This window comes from Protopterus annectens, chromosome 16.part0 (genome assembly GCF_019279795.1).
Source record: "Protopterus annectens isolate FY-2018-M chromosome 16.part0, PAN1.0, whole genome shotgun sequence".
Taxonomy (NCBI): domain Eukaryota; kingdom Metazoa; phylum Chordata; order Ceratodontiformes; family Protopteridae; genus Protopterus; species Protopterus annectens.
Genome location: NC_056750.1, coordinates 650199574 through 650226192, shown reverse-complemented (window position 1 = coordinate 650226192; position 26619 = coordinate 650199574). Strand labels below are relative to the sequence as shown.

Sequence of the window (26619 nt, the reverse complement as noted above, 5' to 3'; positions counted from 1 at the left end):
AATAATTAATTTTTTTATGTGATGCACATTTATTCATTCAATTTCTCTGCTCCTCCCATTTTTATGTGTGGTCTGGTTCTTTAAAGAATGGAACATTCAGTTAGCTATGTAATTTCCTACAATGAATGCCTTGATGTGGGTATTTAAATTCTGCTTCTGTGATTATGGACTTAGACTCTGAAGAAGTTGACGTTGTGTGGACGAAAGTGCTCAATTATTTTAATTTTTTGTTTATGAATAAACATTTTTAATAGAGTGATTTGTCTGTGGAGTTTTTGAAGTTTGGCAGCGAGCATTTCTTTTTTCCATTATTCCTGTCTTAGGTGCAATCTGTTTGACCTGCCCCCCCCCCAAAACCATTCATTGAGGTTCCTGTCTGTCCTATAAATAAATCTGGGTGTACATGTGTGTATGTGTGTGCATGTATATATATATATATATATATATATATATATATACACACATATATGGATCTAGGACTATTGAACGAAAGTTCAATAGTCCGAATCCACAATCACCGAACACACTTTAACAAAAGCACTTTCATTGAAAAATCACTTTCGTTAAAGTGCGTTAAAAAAAGAAACAAATAAACAATAAATCTATTTTTATGCAGGGGGGCAAGCCCCCCTACACCCCCCACAACCCTCCACTTTAATATTCTCACTCCAAAATCGCACTACAGTGAGGAAAAGGGAATATTCCCTTATCCGCACTGTAGTACGATCTCCGCAACAGTCATTCCCCCACGACTCCCTCTATCAGCAGACATACTTCCGTGAAAGTTCTTTTTCAGTAAAAAGCACTTTCGTGGAAGTATGCCTGGCTCTTTGTGCTTCGGTGAAAAGTTCCTTCAGGGATCAGTACCGATCCCATATATATATATATATATATATATATATATATATATATATATATATATATTGCCATTAGTATATGCCAAACATATAGAACAGTCTCTACAGAGGAATGTGTCCTTAAGAAGCCATTTTTTATCCATCAAATATGCATCAAGGTATTTAAAAAGGAAAACCTTAGATAGCAATAGGATATATTCTCCTCAAAATGCCATATTGACAAACAATGAAAACTGACATCCAAGTTTTAAGTAAGGTGAACATAACTGAACAACAAGCTATACATTTTTCCAGGCTAGAATCTTTTGATGACATTTTCAAGAAGAAATGGCACAGACTGAGCATATGATTGTTAACTGAGGTTATAAAACTGAAACAATGAAAAATATTTTTAAGGAAATATTGCATAGTAGAAAATGTTTTCTCTACTTAATAATAATTCTACACACTGCCCTATATGGATTGCCTTAAAGCCCTATCTCTATAATCTGCCTCCTATGAGTTACTGAAAGTTGATCTATGTCTGGCTTACAGGCATCCTCAGATCTAGCTTTGATGGACGTTTTACACAAAATGAACAGTATCAGAACCACTAGAGCCATGGATTTAAATTTTGCTTGTAACATAAAGAAGACATGTTGTTGATACAGATAAATGTATCAGCGGATCCCTGTCCTCTGGATTAGGCTCCTCATCCATGTGAAGCAGAGTCCATCCCTAACCCTATACCTCCAATAGACAGAGGCAGACAGAATTGCCCAAACAAATATACCCCCATAACCTATTGAAACTTCCTAATTAACATATCCCTCCTAATAAACATCCATAATACATAGGGACATAACTGCGTTGGATTGCTCAGCTAGGCTTATAAAGGCCCTGTTGATAACTAGCTTATTATATAACAATGAACCTATGAACATTGTTGTTACATACATAAAAAATATATGATATAAAGGATCTAATCAAATCTGTAAGGTTTGTGAGGACAGTGGTTAATTTTTCAAAGTGTGCAAGAAATGGAATCAAATGCAACAGCAAGCTATTAATGTTTTGGAGACAAAAGAGCAGATTACAATTTGTAAAGCCAAAATGATTGCTGGCACTATAAAACAGCATTCATTTAATATAATGCATGCTTGGCACAGTGCCAGTGCACATAGTATTGGTCAAAATGAGACTGTGCATGTAATCTATGATAGCAAGGGAAATTAATGGACAAAAAAGCAAAGGATTAGGGACAAAACAGTTATATCTAAGTTAGCATCTGCTCCAGGGTGCAACGTAAAGGCAAAATCTGCTTTTATGACACTGAACTTAAACAATAAAGTGAATTAAGTATGTGTACTTGTGGTCATGTTCAGAATATAAATTCATATTTTGGGTTATATTTTGCTAGAGTATGAATACAAATATAAATTCATATTTTGGGTTGTATTTTGCCAGAGTATGAATACAAATGTAAAACCATAAGATACTATTTCAAAAAGTGTCCTAACAACCCTGAATAAAGCATCAAAATAAACTGGTATATATGCTTGTGCTACATCTGGCACAGAAAAGATAATTCATGCAGTTTTTGACAGAACACAGAAAAGCACCAGTGCCTTAATTGATGATGCAAACAAAATGTACTTTTGTGTCAGTTAGCAACAAATATTCAGTATACAGTCAGATTAGTCACTTGAACATGTTTAAGACATACAGAGAAAAGATGTGTAGATATTCAATTGTTCCTTGTGCAGATTCACTGAAAATATTCTCAGAGGTGCTCAGCATGAATGTTTGAGCAGTACTGAGTCTAGTACAGCCCAGGGACACTCCAATGCTGGGCTTAAGGCAAAGAAATATACTTTTAATATCAAAAGACCTGCAGCAATAAGCATGGGTAAGAAAACATTATCTGTGATTAATACTTTGTATGTTCTAAAACATTTTGTCCCGGTCCCATTCAAAAAACACATCACACTGAATGACATTTGACGACCTTTATTAAACTTCCATAACATAGCTTTGATAACCAACATTTATTAATTACAACTGAACATAGTACATTTGATTTAATTACAACATAAACATCCATGTAATGTTAATCAGGACAGCGTACCTACTTATCCTGCCCCAGTAAGCAGCGTCCATACATCAACTTGCTTACTTTACTTGTAAAGCAGCGTCCCCAACTCACTTCATACACCATTTATTGAATGACACTTCCAGCCAAATAAGCAGCATCCTTTCCTCCACTTGCTTATTTATTTAACAAGCAGCCCCCACTTGCTCACTTTCCTTTCCCAACTCCTTGAAATGAACATCCAAACACCAGAGGGGGAACAGAAGAGGGCAAGCCTGTCCCTCTTCTCCACCCACCAGCCTGACTAGGCTGCTCCCCCCTCTCCTACCAGACTTTCCAGGGTCTAACAACCCAACTGAACTGCCTTACCTCGGTGTACAGCCTCCCCAAAAAAACAGAAAGGTTCCTTGTCATCAACCAAACATCCTGCCATATAAATATCAAAGACTATCAATTAAATAAATGATTAGAATAATCCAGTGATCCCTCCCAATGCTAACTAACCATAACTCTGCATAACCTCTGTATCTTAACTGAAATCTCATTTCCACTCACTATCAGTACTATATCATAAAGAGTCCTGAAAACATTACACCCCAAAGGCAACCCCACAAACCCAAAGCCACGCAAAACCACACCAAACCAATTCCTATCATCATGCCTAGCTGCGACCCTGTTTCCCCCAATGGATGTAACAAGCTTGAAACTTCCTTTCAGAATCCAGCTATGCAGTATAAACCAAAACACCATAACCGGGCTAAGATGCTGCCCAAAAAAAAAAAAACAACCCACCCTCTAAATGACAAATACCTCCATCATATAAATGGCACAAACTATATTCCCCTGAACCTCCCTTACCAAAACCTACCCCACAACCAAAGATATCTTCCACATCCCCCCCGATATCCTTCCTTCTTGACGTCCAATCCCAAACCAACCCCCCAAATAAGCTCCCAAACTGAGCAACCTGTAACTTTGGGTTTGACTCCACACCAGAACTTTCCTTTCTTTGTATTACCTTTGAATCTCTGTGGCGAAGGAATACCATAAGCCTAATTATAACAGGTGCTCCAAAGCTCTGCATCCCCACTGTAACCACTGTTGATGCCAAGCAAACCCCACCCACCAATACATGGATCCCAACCTACTGGTATTCAACCCCCTAAATCCATTCTTATGTAGGTAGTGAACCACTAAGAACCTCAACCTTATAATTATTCAAAATTCCTGATGCCATCATACTACCTCCTCAACATCAGTACCCCAACTACTCCCAAACCACACAGACTATTAAGCACCTAATAAGGTGATTACTCGGACCCTCATTGTGCTCCATTCCAGCGGCAAGGCCATCCATCCCATCAAAAAGCATCACCTTTCAGATCCACTTTTCCAGCCACTGCATGATGCCTTCTGCACTTCAGCAATCTGCAAAGAAAAGAAAAACAATAAATTCTATGTGCACACATACCAAGAATTACTCAACATGGAGGCACTGACAAGGACCATGCCACCCCCCCCCCCCCATCAAGTGTTTGCAAACTCTGAACAAAAGCATGGAACCAGTCCCCCTCTGCTTTCTTTTTATAAATATAAAATGTTATGAATCATATCTTCTTGGACAAGAGTGATAGGTGTCACATGCAGAAATAAGAGCTGAACTTGTCTAGCTTATAAGCACCCTAGAGCCAGCAGCCTAGTAACTTCCTATGATCCTAAGATTGCTGTGCTTCCCCCACCTACCTGAACCCCACTAACAGTGAAGTACCTTAATGAGCACTAAATAAAATGAATTATCTGTAACCTCATCATGCCCAGTGCAGGAACCCAAACTTCCACCAGCACATAATCCATTACCATTGAAATCCCCTTACCTTTGGCCAACAGCTGCTGCTCCTTTTAACATTGAATACAAATGCACAGAAAACAGGAACAACTTTCAATATTGCTCTAACATACTGAAACGGTTAATAGAACAGATTGTACAACCGATTAACTTTGAAATTAAAAACTCAAATGTCTGTCATTCTCTGGCTGTGATCTCTAATAATTCATGAGTGATTTGCCAGCAAACCACAGCTGTATTAAATGAACCAGAAATATGATGCAGATTCTATACCTCCTGTGACAATCTGTACAATAAACCAGTCCAGGTATAAAAGCAACCCTGTAATAACTGTTAGGAAATCCAAAACCATGTCCTGCTTAATCCATATAACTTTAAAACTCACATATCCCTTTGATGCACACCCAAGGCACCAGAGAAATAATCCACATGCTACTCTCTAACCTTAACCTGGTATGCAAAATGGACCCCAACTGCCCGGATTCCTATGCAAAACTATGTCCGCTAAATTGATAACACTACAAAGACCCACATCCTTTCTCCAGTCATCCTACATGTCTGCATGACAAGCCACAGACCCATCCCCCTTAAGATTATGGGCCAACCTTCCTATCCCATTTGCAACCACTGTAAGTCCCAATGAGCAATGCAAAGCCTCTACCAAAACTCAACAACCTGCTGCAACCATACCTTTGAAATCCACTAACTTCAGCCAGTAACTATTGCCCAGTTTTGCTCCCCCATGTGTAACCTCGTCGCTCACCACTGCTTCCATCATCTGCGAAAACTGATACATCCATCACACCACCATCTACAAGAAAAGGACAAAAGTAAATCCTCTAAAATGCAAAGAAAAGTTCCACCTTATACCCACCTATTCCAAATTATAGCAGCAGCATTCCTCATGTAGGTTCCAGCAATCAAAACCCCCATCTGCAAGAAAAAGACACATAAGTCATCTAAAATACATAATGCACATTCAAAGACATCTTCAAAGACAACCTTCCCACCCCTTGAAAGCCCTTATTAAATCCACATTCCTTTGTCAGATGTCTGTCAAACCTGATTTATTACAGAGCCAGCATCTAAATTACTTATATTGTAAAACCTTTAATAAAGCAAATTAGAGGATATGTCTGATACATATGATATACAACCAAATATTAACTCATTTATGAGGTTGGAATTTACTGATATGTTTATACTGGCTGATATTAATACCTTGGTATCATCCATGGCAGCGGTCTTCTGTGTTTGGAATCAGTCATTATACTATGCAAACACAGAAAATGCATTTAAACATTTATTGTTAATCTTAGTAGGATTTATCCTCCAGAACTACCTGATTTTATTAAGTACTTGCTGCAAACATAAGGTACCGACCCCTCAACCTCTTTGGGCAAGAAACCTGGAAATGCAAGGTAACACAAAAACTGTTCTTCTAACATTTTAAGTTCCCTGAAATTCAGGTCCCAGAAATTGTGATATTTTTGTGTGAGGCAAAAGAGTGGGACTGCAAACACTATGTAATGCTGTCCATTTTTGCTGCCTGTTTTTATATCAAAGAGAACGCGTGCAGTATTTGATTATACTCTTGCCCACTTCCCAAATACATACTCCATGGTGCCCCTCATTTTCTTTGCTCAAGAATTCTGTGGGTCAAAGGCCCAGTGCCAGGGTTGTTTATAAATACTACTTTAATTCGCTAAAATGGTTTAACAAAAAATTTTACATTTTCGAGAAGTAGAGCAAAACTAAGAGTCAAAACAAGGATATGTTGTGAAATCAGAGACACATGAAATGAGTGCATCATTGGCTTCTGTGATAAAGAACATCTGAAAAGGATCCATGATGGCTGCAATCTGCCTAACAAGAGTAACCCTCACTCAGTGTTCTCACACACCTCAAAAAGAGCCATCAAATGTGCTGTTTCCGTTTTTGTTTCTTTTTTCTTTGTCACGAAATCATGAGCCTGCCTCACTAAGCAAAGCCAGCAACCATCGACATGAAAGCACCCCACCATGAAACACACTGTCATTAACAAATTCACAGCTCGGCCGCAGTTAGCTTTTATGGATTATATTTTACAGCTGCCACCGGGCTCCACCGCGCATGCGCTGAGGGTAACCATGCCTCCCAGCCCGTGCAACTTGCTATTACCAGGTACATTAATCGTGGCAGTTGAAATCGCTGCTATCTACCACGAAAGGCTGTCCTGGAAAAAAAGCCCTCTAATCGATCAACGCATCCTAACCACTAGGAAGAACAGGACCATTAAAACTTTTCTTTTGTCCACAACCCTACATAATACTGAGTGTATGTAACCAGGTTACTACCCCGACGACCAAACTAAGACAATAGCCATATGAAGATATCCTAAACCCACCAAGGAGAAAAGATCAAAGAATAAAACAGTCTTACCAAAACCTGGCACAACATCACCATATTTAAAAGTTAAGTTGCACAACTTGCCCTAAAGCAACATAACAGCCACTCAGTCCCAATAACTCATTCAAAACCATCCAACAAACCAACCGCCCACCATCACATGAAACAAGTCAACGAATCCAGAGGAAGGAAAAAAAATTATATATATATATGAAATTATAACACAAACATTAACCACCTCATCTCTATGTACTACCCTTAACGCAAGGCCTACCTGTACATCACCATACTCACAGGTCATCCCGAACATAAGCTTGCCATATAGCAAGTTCACTCCAAAATGTGATTACGTACTCAGCTACACTTGTCTAAACCCCTTAAGCCCCTCCCCATCCTTACCTCATTTCCTCCCAATTATCCCTCCTTATATTTAATCCTTTCATCACCCCAACTCTCTTAATTCCCACTAATATATTTATCTAACCCCCTTCTGCAGATGTTCCTGGACAACTTGGTTTGTTGCCAAACCTCATTTGTCCTTTAGATGAGAATTTAAACTGAGGTTCCAACTGCTTGAGTTGGTGGTACCTCATGTAGATGTAAAAGATCCCATAGCACCTATCTAAAAGAGTAGTGGTCCTTTATTTAACACAACATCAAAACATTATTTACAAAATGTAAATATTTACCGGCACATATATAGACGTTTCACACACACACCTATCGCCTGTTGAGAGTGACCAATCCACCTATGGTATGCCTTTGCAATGTGGGAGGAAAGCAGAGCACCCAGAGGACGACATGCAGACTTAACACAGAAGGCACCCTAGCTGAGAATCGAACCGGGTATATTGTTTATGTCCTTAATATTCTCAAAACATATTTCTTCACACAACTTTTTTCCGACTTTCATGAATCTTTTACATTTCAAAAAAAAATTCTGTTGTCTATTCCTCCCTGCAAAATAAACAAAGTATTTCAACTTTCTTTTTATATGTCTTTTTCCCCTTTAATGGCAGCTATTCTTTATCAGCCTCCTTAGGAAATATTGACACTGTGTTATCTTACACTACGTTTTCCTTACTTTAATGGCTTTAATCACTTGTTCTGGTAAATGTTTGCATGGATTTAAATAATACTATTGCTTCATTACATTATTATGCCACATCCTTCTATCTTTCTCTATACCATCAATATCATCTATTTTTTATTTTCCATGTTAGTATTTTTTCTTGATAATTTTTAACTTCTTCATTTATATATTCTTTCTCTTTTTCTTATTCTCATCTCCCAGAATGTTTTGTACTCGTATTTAAAGATTCTCACTATCAGTTTTTCATTATCTTTCTTTCACAACTTTAATACTCTGTACAAGTTTAAAGAAGCAGAATAAACAACTGGATTTAATAATCCCAATCCTCCTTCATCTTCAGTCATGTACAACACATCTCTTTTCACTGGGTTTAATCTTGAACCCCACATGAAAGAAAACACCAGTTAAACAATTTCATTTTTTTTCTGGGATCATATAAACATTTGACATATATTCTATTTTCCCTGTTAATACTGAATTCACCAGATAAAGCTTTTTTGGAATGCTAAGATATATATCCTTCTTAGAAGACACATTTTTATTTGTTTTTTAACCTGCCAGTTGTTTCATAACTACAATTATATTGTCTACATATATCAAAATTACTGGAATCACCACCTTCTTTTCCATGATGTATCTAGCATTTTTTTAATTTTATGAGCTACTTTGCTCACTATCACATTAATTACTAGTGCAAACAATATTCCACTCAAGGGACATCCTTGTCTTATACCACACGTTATGCATATTTCTTTACTTAGCCATAATTTCAATAATGCTCTAAATCTATTATTTTGATATGTTGATATACATTCTATTACCTAATTCATACTTCTCCATAATAACCCACAAAGCATCATATCCTACTGTATCAAATCTTCTGTTGACATCATCTACCTTAAGTTTCACATCTTCTGTTCTACTTATAATATCATCCACAAGAGTATCTACATTTTTCTTGCAACAAGTAACAATCCTTGACATCCCTTCCCTTTTATACCATATACACTTTCTTTCACAATATCCATGATCCTTCATTTCTCTATCTTTTGAATTATTCTCATAAAAATGTTATAAATTCCCTTATTTACTGTGATGGGTCCCCATTTTTTTATTCACTCTTGTCATCTTTCTTCCATATAAATTTTAATATCCCAAAGAAGACCTTCCTTCAACCATTTATTCGGTACATTTAAAAAGTGCTCTATTTGCCAATCCTTTCATTTCTTGTACATTCCATACCCTATACTATCTGGAACTGATACTGAATTAACATTTATTTTTCTAAGTACTTCAGCCAATTCACTAATAGTAATCATTTTTTCATGTTCTTCCTTAACTCATTCTGGATTATGTTTACTTTCCATTCTCTCTTATTTTCCCTTATTTTTACACACACACACACACACACACACACACACACACACACACACACACACACACACACACACACATATATATATATATATATATATATATATATATATATAGGGTCTATATTAGATCACCGAACGCCTAAAAAAGTGAACAGTGATTAACTGATCCTATGTAAGTGAAAGCTTACAATTTCAAACTATCAGAACAGTGATTTTTTTCTTAGGGAGAAAAATCGCTCTTCCAACAAAAAATAAAAATAAAACAAAACACTTTAAACATTACATTAAATGGAGGGGCTTTGCCCCCAACCCCCCCACACCCACACTACTTAAATATTCCAATTCTGAGACCGCACTACAGTGCCAAAAATGGCAACGTAACAAAGCGGCCAAGCAAATTCTTTCCCAGGGAAAGAATTCACTTAAAAGCCGCTTCAATATTTTGCCATTTCAGGCTTTTGAGTTTGACCAATGCATCTTCAGTCTTCTAATAGGGAACCTATATATATATATATATATATATATATATATATATATATATATATATATATATATATATATATATTCCACATGCTATACTACATTACAGATAATTTGCTCGTGTTCATTTTTCTCCCTTTACATTTTTCATTTCCCTCATTATACTAATATCTTCATTTAATATTTTATACAAATATGCAGATACCTCCTCCCTTTCTTCTGTGTGAATAATATTGTTGTCTAAACAATAGTGCTTTATTTTTTTCTTGATTTGTTCTTATATATATTTCTTTTTCCATATCATCATACTCTATTTTATTATTCACTAAATTCTCTAATAAATTTCAATAAATGTTCCTATACTTTACTTTCTCTTCCTTTCTGACATCATCCTGCCACTGGGGGAAAAAAACGTTTAAACTTCTTTTTAAATTTAATCCATCATTCACACCATTTTTTATAAAAGCACTATGTGGTTATATGTTCCTTCCATAACTGCAATTTTACCAATCACATAATTGTATTATTTATTCTTTTTATTCCCTTTCCTGTTTTAAAATACTCCCTTTCTTCCATCACCTCCATCCATATTGCTAAATGGTCTGAAAAGTTTGTCACAACCATATCACCATCTGCTACCCCAAATCCATCCAATAATCTGAAATCAATTTCCTATCCAAGTGCCCTCTTTCTATAAGTCCATTGACTTTTGTTACACATAGCTAATTTACTACATTTTATCTCTTTCTGTATTTTTACATTTTTCCCATTCTTTTTACATTTACCCTTGAAATCACAATTAACGTCCCCTGCAATTATAATTTTCATGTTAACTAGCACAGTCTAATATTTGATGAAACAGATTAGCTCTCTCTTTCCTTGCTAGTTATATATGCATATCATGCTACAATTTTATAAATATGTTCTCTCTACCTCATATCCACAACAGTTAACCTTCCCATCCTAACCATCACATGTAGTATTTTCACTGTTTTTTATACAATACAGCCACCCTAAAACAATGTTCATTTCCTAAGTTCTATATTATATTTTTTACCCCACAGCTTTTCTGTTTGCAGTCTTTCTTCACTTTTCAGGAACCTTGCATCATCTAATAGAATAACATTCACATCACATTTAGCACACTGTATCAGTATCTCTGCCTTTCTTACAGCATTAATAATACTGCACAAATTTACTGAAAGTATTCTAAAATTGTTGATTTTCCTTCTTTTTAAATTTAGGGGGAATATTTTAAAATTTTCATTTTCTTATGTTTACTCTTTCCTAAAATGAATATTTTTCATGGGTTTTATGTACAAACAATACTTGATCCTCAAAATCAGATAATGTAAAGATTCCTCAGCTCAGAGTTGGCCCATTGCAAAGCTTGAGTTCTTTAAATAGCTCAAGGCCAAGTCCCTATCCCATGATGCACCTAGAGTTACCTCAGATCTAGTTTGCTGCTGCAACAGATCAGAGGTTCTCGTTAGTTCGGGCCAGTAAAACTTCTTTTTTCATATATTTCTTACTTATTTTGATATCTAGATAGTTTTAGGTAGTTTTAGATAGTTTTATAAAGCTCTTATAGCTTATTTGTGTGTTTAGCTATACTGTATTCCCTTTCCCTGGTGTGCTTTAAATTTCTAGTTGGCCTCTTGTTTTTAGGCCTAGGTTAAAGAGTTTTTGATTAGAGTGTACTTAGTCAGTGACCTTTTGTCACAACTTATAGAAAACTTTACATAAGCTTTATTGTTTAGACTGTATTTAAAATAGTTAGATAAGGCTTAGTGTGCGTTTTATAGCAACTATCCTTCTCTTACAGTATAGTCTGTTTAGCATTAAACTTTTGTGCTTTACACAGAGTTTTTTTTCTGTCATGTGTGACTTAGCCTGAATTTTCTAAAGGGCGTTTGTCTGATAATTACTGTTAAGGATTTTTTGTAGTTGACAGTAATTTTCTGTCTGATATAATAATGGCTGACCAAGATAAGCATCCCAAGTCAGGCTTTAAAAAGTGCCCTAAATGTGGCCAAAAGATGTCTGTAACTGACAGCCATGTCAATTGTGTGTACTGTTTAGGAGCTATGCATTTACAGGATAGCTGCTCCATATGCCATTTTTTCTCTTCCAGAGTCCTACAGGAGAGAATGAGGAAATTAATAGACAGAGGTTTGTTAAAACCCTCCTTCCAAGAAGCTTTGAGGGACCAAGATGGATCCAGCAAGTCCGCAAAGTCTTCTAAGACTTCTGAGATAAAAAAATCTAAGAAATCATCCATTTCAGCTCCACAGACATTGGAACCGACAGTCTTATTTTTTCAGAGCCGGTCCCCAGTCCTGGAACTAGTATCCGAAATTCCTAAGAGTGCTTTATTGCAATCAGTACCACCTTCGGCCTGTTCATCTCAGTCCTCTATTAGCCTTTCTGATCTGGATGTGGATCATGTGGTGCAGAAGCTGTTATAGGCACTGACCTTTGCAAAAATTTTATCGGCTCTAACCCAACTGGCTTTGGAGCTGAAGACTCTTATACCAGCTACAACTTTTCCTCCTCTGAGCCATACTGGTCCTTCGGAGCCAGAGGAGTTGTACTTGTTGATTGTGGAACCTTTGGAGCCGACGCCTGCTCCAGTGTCTTCAGCTCTGACATCCTCGGTGCCGATCGAGGACTCTAGGAGCCGACACTCTCTGGTCGGGTCTGGGGAGGATAGTCGGACTGACTTGTCATTTCTGACTCTGCCTCTCAGGGCTTCGGCTTGGATGAGCTCGGCTCCTACCTCTAGCTCAGAGCCCACTGTCCCAGTGCTGGGGGGGGTTTCCTCGGATCCGTTGGTTCCCTTGCATCGGAGCAGAGGTGCCTTCAATGCCATGAGGAGAGTTATGTCTCCTAAGACATCCTCGACTTCTGGTCCAGCTTCCTCCTCCCCTAAAGTGCCTGTGTCTGCTTCTGCTTCACAGATCCTGGCCAAGCGTAGAGATCTAGAGCCTCAGGAAGCCCCAATGGGTGGCGCTTGCTCTTCCAAGACCTCACCAGAAGCTCCCACTGATGAGGTTCCCAGGAACAGAGTTTGTAAGAGGAAACATCTAGACTCCCCTCAGGAGTCCCTAACATCTGATACTGACTTGGATAAATCAGAAGGGTCCCCACGGTCCTCCTCTGAGGATATCTCATTTTCAGAGATACTTGAAATCCTTAGACAGAGGGGTGACTGGCAGTCACTGAGGATGAGTCAGTTCTCCTGAAGGCTTTCGGGTCTTAGCCCTCCATCTCTTGGGTGTCTCCGCCCTTTGATTAGCTTATGCAGCTGGTCTCACGAAGGGCATGGGAGTCTCCGGATACTATGGAACCTGTCCCTAGGAGGCCTAATAAATTTATTTCTGCCCCCCCAGGATAAATCCTTCTTGACAAAAGGTCTGCCAGTTGATGCCATGACGGTGGTGGTAGCCACCAAAAAGGAAATGTCTGAAACTTCCTCATCTATCCATCCTCCTAACAGAGACTCCAGGATCATGGACAGATATGGGAAGTGCATGTTTAGTACAGTGACCTTTGTACTCTGTTCGCTTAACTATTTAACCCATTTTACGAGATTACAAAGAGATCTCCTTAAAGAGCTGGGAGATACTCTTCAGGGTACAGTAGCTGTAGGAGCTACAGACAAAGTTACTCCTGGCTTGTTACTCTCGACTCCATAGTGAATTCATCCATGCGCCTCATTTCATATGCAGCTGATGGAATGAGTAGGGCAGTGGGTACAGGAATTGCTCTTAGGAGACACTCCTGGATGCACTTGTTTTCCTTCATGGAGCCCTTCAAGTCATCCTTTGTGAATACTCCCTTTGATGGCTTGTCCCTTTTTGGGCCCAAAGTTAAGAAAATTTTGACAAGGTGTGAGCAAGAGGGAAAGACTCTGTCTGCCATCGGAGTCAGTTTTTCCATCCCTACCAGACCCTATCCCAAGGGTCAAAAGGAAGGAAAAATGTGGTTCTGAAAAGCCCAAGGAGCCTTTCAGGACATACGTGGTCAACCCCCCCCTCCAGGGTCAGAGGAGGGGGAAATAATGGAAGATGCCGCCCTTGTGGCAGAGAGGGTCTGCAAAACCAGGGTGACAGAGATCACTTCTTTAGGAAGCCCGACCAGCACTCCTGAAAGGAATCCCAACTGTTCTGCTCTGGAGGCAGCCGTGGGTGGCTTATATTTGTACCCAGACGCTTGGCTCAAAATAACAAATGACAACTGGGTGCAAAGTATCATTTCCAGAGGATACTTCATCCCATTTGCCACATGCCCTCCACTGACAAGAAAATTCCAGGACGCTCCACCAAGTTACAGGGAACAAGCAACAGTAGAGGTCCAAATGTTGCTAAGGAAAAGAATCATCCAGCCAGTCCCAGCAGACCAGACAGGATCTGGAACTTATTCAAGATTCTTTTTAGTTCCAAAAAAGACAAGAGACTGGAGACCTATATTGGACCACAGCAGACTAAACAAATCTGTAAAGAAAGAGAAGTTTTGGATGGTCACTTTTCAGTCAATACTTCCTTTCTTAGGGAAAGACAACTGGATGTGCTTGATAGAACTCCAGGATGCGTACAACCACATAAAAATGGTCAAGCCATCCAGGGATCATCTGCGCTTCTGGCTGGGAGCTAATCATTACCAGTTTTAAACCCTGCCCTTTGGTCTCACTACAGCCCTCAGAGTGTTCACCAAATGCATGGCAATGGTTACAGCTCACCTGAGATGTTTAGAATTCCAGGTGTTTCCATACCTAGATGATTGGCTCCTCACCGCCACCACCAGGCATCAACTTATTCAGGCCAGGGAATCCACTCTGTCACTCTGAAAGCAGCTAGAAAAATCTGCCTTGTTGCCAAAGCAGCATATCGTCTTTATCGGAGCAGAAATGGACACCACCACCACCACGCTAAAACTTCCAGTAGAAAGTGTCTTATTTTTCTGTCAGCATGTCTGCATTCTAATTTCCAAAACCAAAGCACCAGCATCAGAAGTTCTGAAATTGTTAGGAATGATGGCAGCAGCAATTCTGGCCATACCATTGGGTCGTATGCACATGCGGATACTGCAATGGCTGTTGTTCACTCAATGGCTATACCAAGAGCTCCCCATGTCTCACATGATATTGATCACAATTTCCTGCAAAAAGGATCTTCAGTGGTGGTTGATCTCACTTCATGTTATGATAGGATGTCCATTTCTCTTACCCCCATTAGTGACCACGGATGCTTCCCTGATAGGATGGGCGGGCATTTTCAGGGAAGGACAGCCAAAGGCACATGGACCGATCAAGACACACATCTGCATATAAATGTCCTAGAGATGAGAGCAGTACTTTTGGCATTGCAATACTTTCAGGACTCTCTTCCTCTGGGTACAATTGTGATTCAGATGGACAACATGTTAGTGGTCTGGTACTTGAACAAACAAGGAGGAACCAGATCCTACCCCCTTTGTCACGAGGTCCTAAGAGTATGGCAGTGGGCTATATCCACCCAGTGCTTTCTGTTAGCAATGCACATCCCGGCGACATCCAACACGATAGCAGACAAGCTGAGCAGAGCAATTTTGTTGCTCCATGAGTGGTCCCTCAAGACAGCAATAATGGACAGGATATTCTGCAGGTGGGGCCAGCCTTGCTGCGACCTTTTTGCCAGTCACATGAACACCAAATGCAGAAGCTACTTTGCCCTGATTCCCCCTCCAGGAGAAGCCCCAAGGGACACACTCATTCATGATTGGCCCCTGGGTCTCCTCTATGCATTTACACTAATCCTATTGATACCCAAGGTATTTACAGAAAGACAAAGCCCTGGGAAGGACCATCATTCTAATAGCTCCTCATTGGCCTCATTAGATTTATTTCCCCTTCCTTCGACTTCATCTTTTGGAAGACCCCTGGATTCTGGACCCAGTTTTGAACATTCTGATGCACTCATTGGGGGAACTTCATCCCTCTCTGCAGTCTCTGAAGCTGACAGCTTGGCTGCTCCTATTCCCATCATAGCTAGGTTCCATAACCTCTCCAATGAGACGAAGCAAATTCTCTTATCCTCTCACAAATCTTCTACAAGGAAGCTATACCTTAGCAAATGGAAAAAAAAATTCTATATGGGCCTCTAAAAACAATATTCATCCTTACCAAGCCCCTATGGTCTCTATATTAGAATTCTTGACCATGATTTTCAATAAAGGAGCTGCAGCAGCAACAGTCTGTGGTCAACTTGCTGCCATCTCTAACTTTCATTTTGGATTCGAAGGGTTGACTATTATGTCACTCAAATTATCCAAAGCTTTTATCAAAGGAACCTTTCATATTAGATCTCCTGTGAAATCTCCCTCTTCTCCATGGAATCTAAATTTTATGCTTTCACACATAATTCTTCCTCCATTTGAACAAGCTTCCTCGTGTGACCTCAAATTTTTGCCTTGGAAAACTATCTTTTTAGTGGCTATTACTTCTGCCCGCAGAGTGTCAGAGCTTCAAGCTTTGTCCATCAAGCCTCCTTATTTGATTTTCCATGCTGACAGAGGCTCACTTCAAACAAACCCCTCTTTCTTGCCCAAAGTTTGCACTGAAACTCATCTCAACTAAATTACTGACTTTTCTTCCCCAACCACTCCAAGAATCTAGAGTACATGCTGCATAAACTTGATGTTCACAGAAGCTCAGATTTTATTTGGATAGAACAAATGATTTCAGGAAATCAGACCAGCTTCTTGTTTCATTTTCAGATTCCAGGTATGCCAGTGGCTAAAACTACTCTGTCTAAATGGTTATCTGACTGTATCACCTTTGGTTATTCAGCTGCCAATATACCCTTGCAGCATAAAATTAAAGCTCACTCAACCAGAGCAGTTTCTACATCGTCTGCCTTTTCTGCCAGACTTCCTATTGATAACATTTGCATAGCAGCCACTTGGTGAAAACCTCATATCTTTATCACTCATTACAAAGTTGACAGGACCTCTAGGGACAGAGCTTCCTTTGGATCCACGGTCCTGAGAAATATACTCCGTGAGCCACCCTAGGTAGATAGTGCTTGGGACGCTACCCATCAGTAAGAATGAACGGCGAGATAGAACAACTTCACATAAAGAAGTTATGTACTTACCATAACGTTCTATGTGAGTTGTTCATCTCGCCTTCATTCTTACGTCCCTCTCTCCTACCCCCTCCTGGGCTGTTAGATGACCGAGATGCTGGATCCATCCTAGTTGCTCAACCCTTCTATACCTTTCTCTTGGGAGTGATAGAATGACATATAGTATTGTTATACACAGCAAACAAGATCTGAGGTAACTCTAGGTGCATCATGGGATAGGGACTTGGCCTCAAGATAGTTGAAGACCTCAAGCTTTGCAATAGGCCGACTGAGCCGAGGGATCGGTTCTGAACCCATCAGTAAGAATGAAGGCGAGATGAACAACTCACATGGAACATTATGGTAAGTACATAACTTCTTTTTTCAAAAGTATTAGCATCCTAACCTCTCTTCCTGCATGCACTCTCTCACCTCATTTCCTTTCCTTATTTTTCTTCTTCTGCAGTTACTTCACCTAGTTCACTCTCTTCCTCAGCCTCTTCTTGTCCTTCCTCATGTATGTTTTCTTCTAGTTCCTCTTCTTTTTCATTATTTCCATCCAAAAGTGTCTCTTTTTTATGCAACATTCATTCAGGCACATGCCTTCTTGCTGTATGTTGTTTTTCCCCATGTTGTTGTTGTGTCTTTCAGCTTTTCCCGGTTAGGAAGCTCCGGTCCGCTAATGATTGGCAGTAGATTTTTACATGCCGCGTTGCCGGCCCTGAAACACAACCTTCAACGAAGGTACACCCATTCACGCATGTCTCCACACAGAAGACGCTCTAGCTGAGAATCGAACAGGACAACGTCTCACTGTGAGGTGACAACACTACTGCAGCACCACCCATACTGGTTACATTACACCTTGTCACAATCATTAATTAAATTAGAAAGTCCCCTCAAATGAAACATGATTTAGGCCGCCCAACATATTTTAATGCTCCTCTATGACCAGCCACAAAAGTAACACTTCGCAAATGTTTCATCATGTTTTTTTTTTTTTTACATTTTGAAATAGTTTCCAACCGCTGCCCTCCATTACATAAGTTTCTGTTATCTCTAACCTTCACAATATTATCAATAGTTTTGCACAGACTATGCATGTATTGTTAGCATCATCTAGGTCATCAGTTCTAAACTGCAAAGTAACATTTTTGTAACATTTATGTTAATATCAGGAAACACAATTTTTCCACAGATAAATGTCCTCCTTTTTGTCACACAGTTCCAGAAATTTCACCATCAGTCCACAATATCAAATGTTAAGTCACAAAAAGTCTATGTCCCAATATGCACAAAAGACCAAATTTCTTGAGCTTTAAAACTAACAGCAGTTCCCAAATTGTCCCATGTATAATATCTATTATAGTGTCATTTTTGTTCTTACTCTCACAGTTGGTCTTCTCTTCTTTATAAAACCAGTTTTACTTCCAGTTTGTGTCTGTTCTTTTTTCCTGGTGCCACTGCTGCGCATTTTAGTTATTGCATTATCTGCTGCCACAAAACTAGACACCTTTTCAGTTTGCTGCTGCTTTCCTCCTTTACTTTCTGTCACTGCTGCATTCTCTGCTAGGCCATCATCTGGTTCATTTTCCACATTACCATGCTCAGCACTTCTGAAAAGTTGTCTGCCATGTAAATCCATAAAAAGGCAGAACTGTAACCTGAATCATCCTGCTTGATTATTTTAACAGAACATCATCTGCCAGCCCTCTTGACACCAGTCAGTGTCAGTGTTATCTGCACCACTTCAACAGGCTCACTTACAAATCAACTGCATTTTGCTGTCTCTGTGGAGACTGAAGTTACATCTACCACACAGGAATCTGTTTACATTCCGAAGCTCCATAGTAACCAGATTTTTCTCAATATTCTCACTTTCTACTTGTAGATTCTCCATAGCTTTTCTCTCCTCCTCTATTCTGTTGCTTCCCTTAGACCTCTTTGCTGCTGCAGAAGCTCATATAGCAGCTCCAAATATAGGGGAAGTTCTCCAATATCCTGTACAAATTTACCCTAGTTGTATAAATACCACCTTGGGTCTTCTCTGAAAAGAGGCCACTAATCTAGTGGAACTAACTCAGTCAACAAGAGGATACATAAAAAAATTAAATAAAAATAAGTCAAAAAGTGGATAATGTGTCTTGGAGAAGATAGCTGGCAATATGAAAAAGTATGCAATTATGTCTGCAGACTTCAGGTGTTTGCTGGGTGAATATAACATAAAGGTTTCTGCTGAGCCCCTTCTTGTTGTGTTTAAAGATATATAAGACTGAACAACATCTGAAGGGTATGGAAGCAGTAGATGCCACAGTCAAATGGACAGGACCAACAGACAGGGATAATAGGTGACAGTGGTGAAACAGGACAACATAAAGACAAATGGATTCTCAAGACCTTCACAGGGGATGACAATGGAGCATTATGCACATATAGTTATTAAAGGGGTAGTAGTTACTACGCCAAATACCAGATTGTCTTCTCAGTCTTATACAAACTAGGTTATTTGGTAGCTCATGTAGTATGAACACTGTATTTAACTAAATGCATTTAATATACACCATACCTCTCAACCTCTTAGAGTACAAAATCTGGACAAAGCCACAAATAATGGGGGGACAAAGGCCCAAAAATAGGGACACTTTTTAAATACTGCTCCTACAAAAGTTGATAGAATAACAGGTATTGCATTAGAATTTTCTAAAGGATATGAAGTCTGAAAATAAAATGTCTGCCATTATTTTCTGAGTTCAGTCCTCAAAGATTTGTAAGTGGTTTGCTAGAAAACTAACATTTTATGAAAATAGACCAAAAATATGAGTCGAAAATGTGGACAATTGAGAGCTATGATATACGCACGAAAGGTTGCCATTGGGATCTTGCAGGTCCAAATCATTGGACAGTAGTAGCTCCAGCTGAATGGCTGCATGGTGTGGTCAACATTATTGATAACATTCTAACCTGTGGTGTTAGAAAATAGGAATATGATATGCATCGAATTTATTTTATTTGTATGTGTTTTCCAGCACAGAACACAGAACTACATGGACCTTCTAAAGAAATAAACTGAGGCCTCAATTTCTAAAACTTGAGAGAGCCAAATGACAAATATGTACAACGTTTTTGAAGGATATGGGTCATGTCTTAACTGAAAATTATCTACAACCAGATGTTGTTGGAGGGAAAGATATTATCAGCATACAGAAGTTTTTCTAACAAATTATTTTTTATGCATTTCCTGGGCATGGTATATCACAAGTTCATCCCTCATTTCCCAGATGATGTACTGCAACCAAGAAAGCTTCTACTGCATGATCCTGTATGATGCTGGACTACAGAGAAGAGAATAATTTTAATTTAAAGAAAAATCTAGTAATTATGGCACCAATTCTGAACTTCTGTGATGTGTCTCTTGTCAGCAAAGTGAAGGTGCAATGATTTTGCAAGACAGCAAGCCAGGAGCTTACATATCTAGATCAGTAACCATGCATAAACACATTATATGTTCACATAGAAAAAGAGATACTTGCCATAGTATTTGGCTGTCAGAAATTCCACAATTGCATTAATGCTAAGAGTATTTCAGTGGAGTCAAATTCATAAACCACTTCAAAACATCTTCAGAAAAAACTTACATTAAGTTTCAGCACATGTGTAGTGAATGTTATTTTTGCAGAAATATGAGTTACAAATACATTACAAACCTGGGAAATTAGTGGAAATTGCTGATGCGGAGAGTAGAGCATATCTCAATGACAGTAACAAAAATGTATTGGAAAAGACCTGGACATGTTTTGGATAGAGCCACAGGTGCAATGATAACAGGGGTATTACAAGAACTAAAGATTTATCCTTAAGATGACTTGGTGTTTCAGTTTGTTTGAAATGTCATCATGACAGAAAGAGTAGTTGGGATGAAATCACTAAGCCATCTCATCAGGCCATATTTCCTATACTGAAATGAACTTTTCTGTATTCAAATTTTGCTGTTTGAAGGAGATAGTAATAATTCTGATTCAGATTCACGAAAGAATGTTATTTAAGGCACATAAATTACAGCTCTCATAATTTCAGTAAAAGAGAGCATCATATCATGAATTTTCCCAATATGGTGATGAATACAGACCAGTTATTGCAAATATGTAAAGTCTTTGGTATGTTCAAGAATCATAACTAGAAAGTGTGTAAAGTCTTTGGTATGTTCAAGAATGATAACTAGAAAGAGGGACTCATACCTCATAACATTTTTTTATTGTCTTAGAAGGCAGATGATTTGTTACAGTACAAAAACACACAGCTATTTGTGGACTACTATTCAATATTCTTAAGTAGTACATTTATTTATTAATGTGTTTATTTATTTATCCTCTGATGACTGGATTAATCCCACTAGGCTAAAAGACTATTTTCAATGGAGATACCACTAGTGGAAATTTGGCCAGAGCATCATGGAACTTCCCCAATGCAATTACATGCACACGTCCTGTTCCTAGCATGGAGGTGGCAGGGAGGATGGTGTCCGAGATAAAATAGCATCAGGGAGTGAAGGCAAATGTCAGCTTAGAGACAGTATGTGGCATTGTGATGGAGGTTTCAGATGAGGCATTTCAGAGGAGATTGAGCAAGCCAAGGAGACAGCCGCTGAGGAGTGCATGGTAACAACCCTCCATTTGGGAGAATTGTAGGATGATATATTGCACGATTTAATAAATTAGACTGAGCCAGAGAATGAGGTTTCTTGGGATGATATAATGGAGAAAATAAATGAAAGAGATGGAAAGGAGATATCAGAGGGAACATTGGAAAGAGTATACATGCAGAGACAATAGCAATATATGGGAAGGAGAGAGAGATAGAAAAATAGAGTAAGACAGGGCAAAAAAAAAGCTTGTAGTAAGAATACAGAGTGAAAAGGAAAAGGAACTGAATAGATATGAGGTATGAGACAATGTAATTCTACCATTAGGAATAAAAGTAGAAGAAGTAAAAGCATTTATCCTAATTAGCAAAAGACATTTTGTGACTTTTTTGAGACTGTGCAAACCATAGAGAGATATTTGTATGAATATGAAAAAAGATGGAATGACAGTCCTTGGAATTAATGTTTTGAATGTTTAATAAAAGCATCTTTTTGAGAGACTAAAAAAAATATACATACATTTCCAAATGGAAATGCATAGAGAGACTTTAGAAGACTATTTTAGAAATGTATGCAAAGAAGTAGTAGACATTTCAAAAGTTTATGATAATAGGGATTTATGGACTGATGCATGGGACTGTAATATTATTCTGAAAATTGAAATGGATAAAATTGTACTTATTTCAAGTGTTGAATGTTGATCATAATAGGTGTGTGGTGAAATATGGGGGACAACCAAAGACTTGCTATTTTTGTGGAGCAGAATTAGATTTAATTAATAGTTGTGACAAGAAGAAATATCATATATGTGGTAAAACAGGGCAAGAAGCAAAACTGTGAACTTGAATGTTATGAATGTAAAAAAGTGGCATTTATGGATGGATTGTAAAGAAAAAGAGGATGAGCTGTGTCAAAAATAAAGGCAAAGAGAAAGATAAAGAGAGGATTGAAGATGAGATAGAAATAGATGAAATGTTAGAAAAAGGGAAACACTGAAATGATAATAAAGAGATAAATTACAGATAGAATCAGAAGTTAGTGATAAGAAAGTTACAAGCTGGAAATGGTAATAGAAAAAAAGACTTCTATTGGTAGAAGAGTTAAAGATAGAAAAAAGAAAATTTAAAGTTATTAGCATAAAAAAGAAAAGAACGGGAATGGATAAAGCTTTTCTTATAAGGAATTAGATGGGATGATATCTCCTAAACTAAAAAATAGATAATAGAATAACTTAAGAATTCTTTCTGTGAATGTTAATACTGTGAACAATAATATCAGAAAAGTGGCAATTTTAGAATGGGGTCACACATGTGATGTTGATATAATTATTTTGGATGAAATAAGGATTTTGACACAGGAAGAAAGAGTACAGACAGAAAAAGTATGGGATAGGGAAATAATATGGAACATAGGGAATGAGCAGTGTTCAGGAATAGCAATTGTAGAAGGGTAGTAAAAAGTTTGGATGTTATATTAGTAAAAATGGGAAAAACAACTATTACAGATTTAAGATGGCAAGAAAAAAGTGTATAAAATCATTGCTATATATGGATAAGTAACTAGTAAACAAAGGGAGAATTTATTTTAGAAAATATTGGATTATGTTTTAGTTAACATGGATTTAATCATTACATTAGATTTCAGTTGTGACTTGAGTAAAAAGGAAAAATGTAAAAAAGATGATGAAAGCAATAAAATGTGGAAAATCAGCTATATGGAACAAAACACATGGACTCATAGGAGAGGTACTTTAAAATTGAAATAGATTACTTTTTGTATCAGAGGGAATATGTATAATGGAAGAAAAAACTATTATGAAAGGGTTTTCAGATCATTTGGCAATATAGGCAGCAATATAGTATAACAAAGAACATATAAAGATAAGAAAAGGTATACCAAGAATAAATGAAAAATAATTGAATGAAAAAAGAAAGATATTAAGCAACTATGGAAGGATCAGTTTAATATGAGACCATTTTTACATCAGTTGGCTAGAATCATGTATTGTTTTTAAAATAAAATATAAAAATAGTTATCTATGTTGGAAAGATAAAGAAAAAAAGGCAGGAATATGCTAAAACATATAGAGAGGCAATAAATAATATAGAAAGGAATAATAGAGATTATTATGAAAAGGATACAGAGATTATAGGAAAAATGATGAAAGAATTAGAGAACTACTGTAGAAATTGAAACATTGTTATAAGGGAGAAAATAAGTTTCACCTTACTTATGTAAAATAGTAAACGAGGATATTAGTACAATGAGAGAAATGAAAGACAAAGAAGGCAATAAAAAGAAAATTCAGCAATAAATTATGGAAATTGTTGTAAGTTATGTAGGAAAAATGTTTAGTAAAAAAAAGAGACATGATGTAAATGTATGGGAAGTTAAAAAAATGTCTGAGCAAAATAATAGAGAACTTGAAAAAGAAATTACATTACATGCATTAGAAAATGTATTTAAACAGTTAAGTGCACAATCAGAATCAAGCCCAGATGGTATTTGGTGTGAAATGTATAAAATCTAGAAGGATGGCATAAAAAACTATTTAATATGTGCATTTAATAAATAGTTGAATGATGGATTAAAACATAATGAATTCTGCAATGGAATATTAAAACTGAAATGGAAAAGGGGGAGAGAGAAGATATAACAAATTGGAGACCAATAGTTTTAAATACTACAGATTATAAGTTATTTATGAAAATAATACAAAAGAGATTTGAAAATAAGATGGAGTATATCATGGAGAAAAGTGTGTAAGCTATTAGAGGAGAGGGATGTTGAGGGTTATTAATTATAGTCAAAGAAATTATAGATGGCAAAAAATAGAAAGAAAGAAGATATAAAACTTATGGTAGGTGACATTAATAAAGTATTTGATTCTATAAAGCATGTTATTTTGTGGAAAATAATGGGTATGTACATTAGTATTAAGGTCAAGCAAGTGTGCGTAACAGCATATGAGAATAATAAAATAAAGATCTTAATTAATGGATGGAAAAGTAAAGAAATAGATATGAATAATGGTATAAGACAAGGGTGTCCTATGAGCAGTATTTTATTTGCTTTGGTTATGAATACGTAGTTAGAGAAGTAAATCAGAAAATGCAAAATGCAAGTCATAAATTTCAAGGAGTGCAAATGATATTATTATTATAATAATTAAAAATAAAAAGTGGATGAGAGAAGTTTTTATTTAGCTGAAAGTTTAAGGGAAGGAGGTATAATACTTAATAAAGAAAAGAGTAAAGGATTGACTGACAAAATAACAATGGCAGGTATCCAGTTTTCTAAGAAGTAAATATCTGTTTTTGGTATAAACTTTGGTAAAGAAGACAATAAGAAAGGATGGGAGCTAATAATAAAGGAAATAAAAGATATTTCTATATTATGGAAAATGTACAGATTAATGTACAATAGAACATGTATTTGATTAATTCAGTGATATTAGGAAAGATGGCATATTTTTCCAGCATTACTATGAATCCTAAAGGATACAAAAACCTGTTATTACACATATTTTTCCTTTGTATGTGGAGCAAGACTAAATCATGATAAAAGGGGTGTTTTATATATGGATAAGGAAATGGAGGATTAGGTATGATAAATCCAATATTGTATACTGCTTCATTAAACTTATATAAGGTATTGAAATGGTTAAGTGAAAAGAATAAGAAATTAGAGGCAATTATATTGAAGTATAAGTATAACGAATTTTGGGAAAATATAAGAAATAATAAAAGAACAAAATATTTCAACAAAAAAATAGAGAACTATCAACAAAAGATAAGAATGTGGAAAATAAAAATTGATGAGGCTGAAGAAGATACAAAGGCATTGTTTAATAATATCATGAAGAAATATTATTGTATAAATCCGTGGGAAAATGTCTCAGAAACAAGCATTAAAGAAATTAAAGAAATAAATAGGCAGTGTAAACACAATGTGGAATATCAAGATTTTTTTTGTGGAGGTTGGGAATAAAGAAATTACCTATTAAGGCAAATGTGCCTTATAAAAAGAAAAATGAAAGAAATATGCTTATATTACGATAAAGAAGAAGAAACAGAATATGTCTTTTTAAATATGACAGAGTTAAAAAATTGAGAAATAAACCCTGTATGGAAAACATTTTTGAAAGTATTAAAATTATGAAGATATAAAAATTGACAGGATTGAATGTGGACATTATGAAAGTATAGGTAAAAACATGAAGATAGATTTAGATAAGAAAGTATTTTATGCAATTTGGGGAATATGGAATAAAAATTAAGGAAATTATTTTTAATGGAAAATGAGTAATGTCACTTATTCTAAAGAAAATTAGGCTATGGCAATGGAAGAAGGAGTATGGGGTCAATATAAAAACAGCACATTTTGATGTATGATGTCTGAAAAGGAATCAAATGATTATATAAATATGTAAATATGTACATTTATGTATATATTGGAAAGGTGTTGTGGGATCTTTTAAATCCACGTGAGATGCTATCAATTCAAGCAGAAGAGTGCAGTAGCCCCTTTATGCTGCACTGCAATGTCAACAGTCTGAGTAGAACCCACAGCCTTCTGTACCAAAGACACTTGTGCTATGTGTTGCACCTCTATCAGAAAGTCTGTAATTGTAATCTTGAAATCTAGCTTTGCAATTCATGGAATACCTGAAGAAGCTGTATGTAACAATGGTTCTCAGTCTGTAAATTAGCAGTTTTATACTTTTGCCAAACAATGGGGAATTCACACATTACATCATGTCA

At 37.0% G+C, this 26619-nt stretch overlaps 1 long non-coding RNA gene across 1 annotated transcript in view; it reads right to left on the bottom strand.

Moving 5' to 3' along the window:
* Window positions 1-3159: 3159 nt before the first annotated feature.
* The window catches only part of LOC122790803, a 533667-nt gene continuing 510207 nt past the window's right edge, over window positions 3160-26619 (bottom strand). Inside the window, exons 5-6 of the long non-coding RNA XR_006363042.1 lie at window positions 5649-5707; window positions 3160-4356 (exon numbers count right to left, since the gene is read on the bottom strand). This is a non-coding gene — a long non-coding RNA (uncharacterized LOC122790803). The remainder of the gene's footprint in view (window positions 4357-5648; window positions 5708-26619) is intronic.